This window comes from Rhea americana, unplaced genomic scaffold (genome assembly GCF_003343005.1).
Source record: "Rhea americana isolate MKP2758 unplaced genomic scaffold, rheAme1 scaffold_81, whole genome shotgun sequence".
Classification (NCBI taxonomy): Eukaryota; Metazoa; Chordata; class Aves; order Rheiformes; family Rheidae; genus Rhea; species Rhea americana.
The window spans coordinates 2,827,156-2,832,289 of NW_028186990.1; positions in this window are offsets into that span (position 1 = coordinate 2,827,156).

Consider the following 5,134-nt stretch of genomic DNA (forward strand, 5'->3'; position numbering starts at 1 on the left):
GGGAGTGGGGCTGTGCATGTCCGAGCCGAGGCGAAATGGCCGCGGGCGACAGCCGCTCCTGCCGCGGGCGAGTGCTGGCCTTGGGAGGGGAGCTCAGCCCGATGCCGCGCCTCGGTGCTCTCGGGTGGTTTCGCTTCCGATCCTGGCGCGCCTCGTCCCAGCCGGGCTGTCCCACCAAGGCGGTCGCTGCCAGCTCCAAAGTTTCTTCCGCMTCTTGTGCGCCTTATTTGGGGCGGTTCGCTCTTCCTCCTACTCTCTCCCTGGCGGGCCTCGTCCGCCACTCTTTTCCTTGAAGAAACTGTTGCATTAGAGATATTCAGTAGCTAAGTTGGGCGGCCAGACGCATCGCGTGCTTTTTCTAGCTGCGGGAGTCGTGGCGGCGGCAGATACTGCAGCTCAAAATAGAACTGGAATCGTATTTTATGCTGCGGGCAAAATAGGCTCAGGATTTACTGACCCTGAGCCTTTAAGGATTGTTAACAAAACACGTAAATACCAGGATAATAGTGTGATTGTTCTCATGGCTTTTAGGTGTTTCTGAGTTTTGAAAGCGTAATGCTGTGCAGAGCCACTTGAACACGTTCRTTGCGTGCTTATCTAATGTTCCTTTATGTTCAAAACTGCTCTTCAGTGGTTGGGATATTTCTCTAATCTAACTGGATTTTCAGCTTCTCATTGTTGTCTTTTACAGGCATTAAACGAGTTAATTTCACTAAGTGCCTTAAATTTAAAAGAAAATACTATTATTTTCAGTTTCSTATGTGTTATGGAGGTGTTTTTCTGTAAAATAACTTTTTTTAGGGGGGGTAATCGCAAAAATTACATCCATTCTGCCCCTCCCCCTTCCTAAAATATTGGGGGGAAAATTCTTACTGCTGTTTTTGGAGTTCTAGTCTACATGTCACCGTGGATCTCTGATATTTTCAGGGGTCTCTGCGTGAAGATGGAGTATTGATAACATATTTCTTCCTGTTTGTATGGCAAAGTAGTTCCCGCTTTTGAATTAAAACATTGAGCATTTCAGGTGGAAGTTAGATGCAGCATTGTAAAAAATGGTGACTTATTTATTTTTATTTTTTTATACCTTGCAGGCATTTCTGGCTATGTTTTTCATTTTGTTTCATGGTGAAATTTGAGGTAGCATACCTTACCCAGTTTAACTTGGTAGTTTTCTGCCTGTGGTCCTGAATGCTCAATAATCCACAAAAGGTGTTTGAGGAAAAGCAAGGCTGTTGCCATTTATATTTCCAGCTTCTATGGAGAATAGTATATGTGTGTATAACATATAACACATATATTCACACAAAACCTTTGACCAAAAGTTTTCCGAGGTAAAATTACAGCAGGGTGACAGACCTGTTGCAACTTTGTGTGTGTAGTTTCAGGGTATATATGGGTCTTTTCTCTTTCAGACTTCAGCAGTTCTATGTAGAAGCTGCATTGTTAAGACACAGATTGCAATCTCATTCAAGTCAGAAAAGTGGCACTGATTGTTGGCCTTGCTGATGTAGTCTGAAAAGGTTGAAAACCAATGGTCTAACTGATTGTGACTTTTGTTATGTCTTGACAGCTGTACTCAGCCAAGTCACAGATGAGACTTGTCTTAACCTGTAGTTATAGAACAATAGGTATCCTTCTGACTGGGTATGTAAAGGTTGCTGGGTTTATTTTTGTATTTTTTTCTGCAATTGGAGCCAGAAAGCTCATTATTAAAACTAGGAGTGTGTGTAGAATTTAAAGAGGCACTGTAAGGTGTCTTTTCTTTGCTTTTACGTGACTCTTCSTTTGATGGTTGAAGTATTAGGATAATTTCTACTGAACAAGTTTTCTCAAATTTATTAAGATCTCTTTTCTCAATGCTGCTCCAACAGAATGTACATAACTTTATTTAAAAACAAAATCACTCTGGTGGCAAGGTTAAGGGTTCACATTTACTGTTTCTCGTTCAACTTAAGCATATTTCACAGCTTTGTAACATTGATAAAATACTACCTGGGACTGGCTTCCTACTGAATTGAAGTTGACATGTCTATTGGCTGTGGTAATAGTTATTAGTTATTCAGTTATTGAATTCAATTACTGAATTTTGTCTTTAACTAAAGGCTGTAAACTGCTGCAAGTGATTTGAGTTGCTTTCTGTAGATGATAGATGGTGCGCTTGTCTTGTAGAACCATCACACATATTAAAAATAATACATATGGCCTTAGTGTATCCATTAATTTTTCTGCTAGTCAGGATGACTTCTGAGGTGTGATTGCTTGTATATGAGGTTTACCAGGTGACAGACTTGTTGTGCTTTTTTGTGAATAGTTTTAGTGTGTGTGTGAGTCCTTTTGCTTTCAGACTTCAGCAGTCCTATGAAGGAGCCCTGTTGTTAGGGCATAGATTGTGATCATGGTAAAGTCAGACTGGTAGCATTGATTGTTGGTCCTCGCTGATCTAGTCTGAGCTGGAAGTAAAGTTTCTACCTATTAGACCATTTCAACAATCTGACAGCCAGAAGGAATGAAAGTCAAGCGTTTTGTTCTGGCTTACTGTACTGTTTGGAGACTTGAGGCATTGTTGATGCTTTTTTTTTTCTTTCTTTTTTTTTTTTTTTTGTAAATTTGTCAGAACAGTTGGGAGTATGGGTACAAATTGAAGTAGGTTGCACATTCCTTTGTTGGCTGTTTTTTTTTCATACAGCAAAGAAGAGAAAATTAATAGCAAGTACATTACCAATAATACAGTTGACAATGCATTAGAARGAGGACGTGTGTATATGAATGATAACTGTATAGTGAACCATTCATTCAGATAGTAATGTTTCACTACAGTGTAGAATACAGGAAATATTGAAGGTGACTGTATATTAAAGGAAGACATAATGTACTAACTAACTGCAGTTTTCTCTTTGTTTTGTAGTTTCATGTGAACAGACAATCCAGTGGCATTCTATTTATATCCCCTTTCAGCTTTCAAAAATAGCTGCTCCAAGAAAGATCTGTGTATCATATTGTACTTTTCTGTGCAGATAGCCCATTCTTGGAATTTGTCCTCACAAAACTGTGTCTGATTTGGTGAGTTCCTTAAATAATTGCTCCAAAACCTATTCGGTTCTGGACAGAGCTCCGAAAGAAAGTGTAGTGGAGATGGGGGAATATATACATGCCTGGGACGCGTCCTCCATGTGTTATAATTTGATAAGAATTTTACCTGTGGTGATATGGGGAACTTTGGATCCTATTGATGCATCTATATTAGCTGCATTTTTTTCAAGCATTTGTAAACTATTAGTCTCAATTTCAGACAGTACTTATATGTGAAGTATCCAGAGAAAGCTAGGCTACTCTGGGAYGTTGTTGGTAACACTCTGTTCTCTGATTCAGTCTGATCCTGCCATGGGATGTTCCATATTTTGGATGAGAAGTGAGTTTCAGACTACCTTCAGTTGTTTAAATCATCACAGTGCTTTTACACTGATAAAATGTTGGTAGTCTACTGTAACATACTATTTAAATTTTGCCTAGAAACTTGCAAATGAATTTAGGAGGACAAATGTAATTATTCAGAGTCATGCAATATTCTGCTTTCTCAAGAAGCTAAAAATCTTTGTTGCTATTTTGTATTGAATCAGTCATGGCCATGTTTCGGTGACTAATGAACCTATCAGTTCTCACAGCAGATAAAGTGTTTAGTGTCATCAGAATTTTATATAGATGCCTTTTATATAGATGAACTGTAACATAAAGTATGTTGWAAAATAGAATAGAGAAATAGTAGCGTGGTTTTCTTGCAAGAAAGAAATGGATCCAAAATTTGAAGCATTTTATGTGACAGATTTGCCTTTCTGTGAAGGGTCATGCTGCTGAGGATGGCTCTACGCAGAGAATGACAACTCTTTTTATAAATTAACTGGCATAGCAGATTATCCACACAAGATCTATTATTCTAAAATAGTTTGCAGAGAAGAATCAATTCAGGTTTTTTTATTACTTTATTACTATTATTATTATTTGCTCAGGGTGTTTGTTAGGAGGTGTGGTGCTCGATACAGTGAAAGCAAGTATCAAAATTTCTCCCTAATCTCTGAAACTCCTGTTTGCATCATCCTTTCTAATATCTTCCATTTTTGTAATGTGAAATTTTTAAACTTTTCAGATTTCTTAGACATAGTGTTGTAATGTTGTCTCATGAGCTTCCCCTCTCCCCACTTTTTAAAAAAAGAAATAATATATTTCCTATTCTAGAGTAACTTTTTGTCAGGATGTACCCTTTAAAATATTTTTTTCTCCCCCTGATTTTAAAATTTGGGAGAGGTTTGAAATCTGTAAATTACCTGTAAGAAAACCAGTAGTTATATTCACTGTGGCCAAATACTGTAAAGTTTTAACTGCTGGTGCTAAAGAGAACTGTAAATATATTGTTGCATAGATAGGAAATACGAGAACTTTCTGAGCTAAYTGGAGATATATATGATTAGCTTCTCCCCTTTACCAGGATGAAGACCTCTAGTAAAACCAAGCTAATTACAGTTTCGAAGTATCTTAATTCACCTGTTCATAGGTTGGGTTGAAAGACAGTATAGGTGAGATTAGCTACCACCATATGCATGGACAGCTGATAGATCAGTCTTGAAATAACAGAGACAGTTCATTACATTCTTAGTTTATAAAACTAGTAGTAGCTCACTGAATGTAGATAGGATTGAGTATTACTGTTGAGTGTTGAGTTCTTCCTGAATTATGCTGCCCGTAGTACGACAGTGAAAGGAATTCCTCAAACTACTACAGACTTTCATTCTTTCTGTTGCTTTCTCCTGGACAGGAAAAAAACTTGTACACTTGTAGCAGATTAACTGCTACTTGAGAAAAGACCATTATAAATGTACCTCGTTGTCTGATTACAGGAACTCAAATGATTGACTGCTATTTTAATGAAAATGGTGTAGTTTGTGGTGTGCAGTGTCTTCCGCTGCTATTTGGTACGTGTCCAGAATGTCAGCTGAGAGGTGATATATTCTGGCACATATCAAATACTTTATGAAACTAGACTAAGTGAAGATTTTAGAAAGATACATTTGAACTTTACGGATTTGTTTCATTAGTAATGTTTGCTGAATAATAGAAATGAGCAGAGTCAGAATTGAAATTT